This window comes from Bos javanicus, chromosome 4, assembly GCF_032452875.1.
Source record: "Bos javanicus breed banteng chromosome 4, ARS-OSU_banteng_1.0, whole genome shotgun sequence".
NCBI lineage: Eukaryota > Metazoa > Chordata > Mammalia > Artiodactyla > Bovidae > Bos > Bos javanicus.
In genome coordinates, this window is record NC_083871.1 from 93,370,308 (window position 1) to 93,373,229 (window position 2,922).

The window sequence follows — 2,922 nt, forward strand, 5'->3', positions numbered from 1 at the left end:
GAGGGCCCAAAGAGTTACATTGCCTGATCATGTCTATAGAACCAGAGGTGAAGAGGCTGGAATTCAGCCTAGGTATCTTCCCAACCCTACCACACCTGGGCCAGGGCCATGTCAGTATCACAGACTGAACACAGTGCCTGCTGGGAGCCTGGTCAGCCTGGTGCCATCACAGATGACTATGGAAACACAGGATCTTCAGACATGGCCCTTCAGACATGGACTTGCTCACTCAGATGCTTCTCAGCTCAAGTTAAATATGGCCAGCATTGGTGGCAGAGAAGTAGTGCCCCTTGGTAGGAAAGGCAGGGCCAGGTGAAAGGCCAAACCTGGTCTCCTGAGACAGGTCAGTGGGTGGTGAGTGAGGGGGCTATAAACAGTCTGTAGCCACAGCAGCAAAGCCCCCAAATACTCAGCTGATGAAAGCCCCTGTAAGCCCCTCCAGGAGCCCCTGCCTGGCTCCGAGAGGAGCACATCAGCCCTCTTCCGGGAGGGGGCCCCTGCTTGGCAGGCCCCAGGACCAGCATTGTGCACGGCCTGTTCCAGCTCTCATGGCCCGGCCCGGGCTCATGGGCTATATTGAGGGCTGAGTCACCAACCTGTGCCTGGGTAGCTGACTGTGACTGGCTGGCTGGGGCCTGAGTCAGGCCCTGATTTATCCTGGAGAGCAACGGGCTCTGGTTTCTGGGGTGAGGGGGGAGGGGAGGTGTGAGAAGGGTGCCGGGAACCATCCTTGGCACTGGGCACCCTCTGCCAACCATTCACTCACTGCACACAGACCTGTCCCAAAGAGAGGGAACAAGAAGTGGGAGAGGGGAGTCCTTTGTCCACTTGCTGGCTTCCCTCTGAACTCCCACCACCTTAAGAGAGCACCTCAACTTACTGGAGGACCTTGGGAAACACCCTCAAAACAAGACTGTGAGCCTTTAGGGTTTGTAGAAGGCTGTCAGCTCCAAGCAAAACCACTCTATCCCTCTCTCTTCTCCCTAGGAGCTCAGTAAGAGGGATCCATCCTTTTCCAGATCTATATATCTCAGTTTCTTCATCATTGAACCCCAAACTGGCACCTCAGGTTGGGTGTCAGAAGTCTGCCTTTTTACACACACACACACACACACACACACACACACACACAGAGTTCCCTTGTGAGACCCAGCTACATGTCATGTGTCCCCAGGAGCTGGGCATCTCTCCACAGGAGAGCTCAGCCTCTCAAGCAGACAGACAACACTGATGGCTGATGGCTGATGGCTGGTCTTGGCCATGGGACAAAGGTGGCATGGGGGGAGCGAGAGTTCTGGAGACAGGCAAGGGGGTGCCAACAGGAGAGTGGAATTCCTGAGCACCTCGTCACAGGCAGCCGACAGAACATGAGCTGTGGGGCCCAAGCTATTTATATCTCGCCTGTCACTCTCAGGGCCCCCAGAGCTCCCCCCCACTGAAGTCACGCACAGCAGGTCCCTTTTCTGTTTCTGGTCCCTTCTCTCCTCCTCCCCCTCCCTAACTGATGAGAAGGGAAAGAAATCATTCTTGGAGCCCTTTCACCATTAGCGCTGACCCCCCTCCCCACAAGCTCCTGAACTTCTTCCCTCACAGAGATGCCCACCATCCCTTCCCTTTTCTCTTGGCTTGGTTGGGGAAGAGCAATAAGGTCAAATGATTCACCAGAAACGTGCCCAACTTCAGTCATCACACAACTTGAGTTGGGGCCCAAACTTAAGGGTCCAGAAGGATGGGAAAGTGGAGGAAATTTGGCCTAAAGGGGGTACCAGGAGGTGTGGAATACATGTTATCCTACAGAATCTCAGAATACATAGTCTCTTTATGTAAGTATATTCTACCGCTTTTTCACCTCATCCCAGGCCAACTGCTCTGAGTGCCTCAGTTTCCCTGATGTCAGCTGCCCTTGGCTTATTCTGAGCCCAGTCCTGCCCAGACTTCCTGGCGGGCTCCCTAAGGCTCTCCGTGTCCCCCAGCCCCCATCACACTTCCCCGAGGCTGCTCTGGGCAGGGCTCTCTGTCTCTTGTCTGGTTAACCTGCCCTCTGACCAGAAAGATCTGCCTAGTGGCCCAAATGGGCACACCGCCCAGGGGGCTCCCTGGTAGTACAGGCCAGAGGCTCTGCCTCCTCTCGTGTCACCTTAGTTGAGTCAGACTTGGGGGAAGGGGGCACAGTGTGACTCATTGGGTACACTTTTCCTGAGCTCAGCTTCATTCTGAGAGGATGAGGACAAACGGACTGGTGACAGGGACACTGAGTCAGGGGTAACGTCCGTCTTTCCCCTGGGACCCTGGAGTTGCAGAGGGTTTTTTTTTTTTTTTTTGGTTGCAGAGGAGACTTTTCTACCTGTAATGTGGAACACCCCCACCCAGGCCTTCTCCCTAATCGGCCTGCATGGAGTTGTCGCTTCCTCTCAGTCTATCTACACACAAGCACACACACTTCCCCTGCCGGTCCGCAGGTGGACAATACCCTGGGCTAGCAGCCAGGTCTCCCCGGCCCTGTCAACAGCCCTGCCACCAACCAGTCCAGAAAATTCTGTCAACACCCGATCAGCGTGTTTTGCCCTAACCACTGGCCTCAGTTTCCCTTTGCATCTCTTTAGTCCTGCAGGGTGGGGGGTATATATTTCATCTCTGACTAGCGATGCTTAAGTTTGGGGTGTTGGGAGCCCTCAGTCCCCCTAATTTTCCAGCTCCACTATTCATCTGTCCAGCTTGGCAGCCTCGGGCCAGAGCCTCCTTCCCCGGGGGTGGGGGCAGCAGACCCGGGACCCCAGCCTGGACGGAGGGCCGCGTGGGGGAGGGGAGAGGAGGGAGGGAAGAGAGGGAGGCGGGGCCGGCGGGCTCGGCGCGGCCCCCACCCGCGGGCCGGGCGGCATTCCTGGGAGGCCGGCGCTCTGACGTGGACCCGGGGGCCGCGGG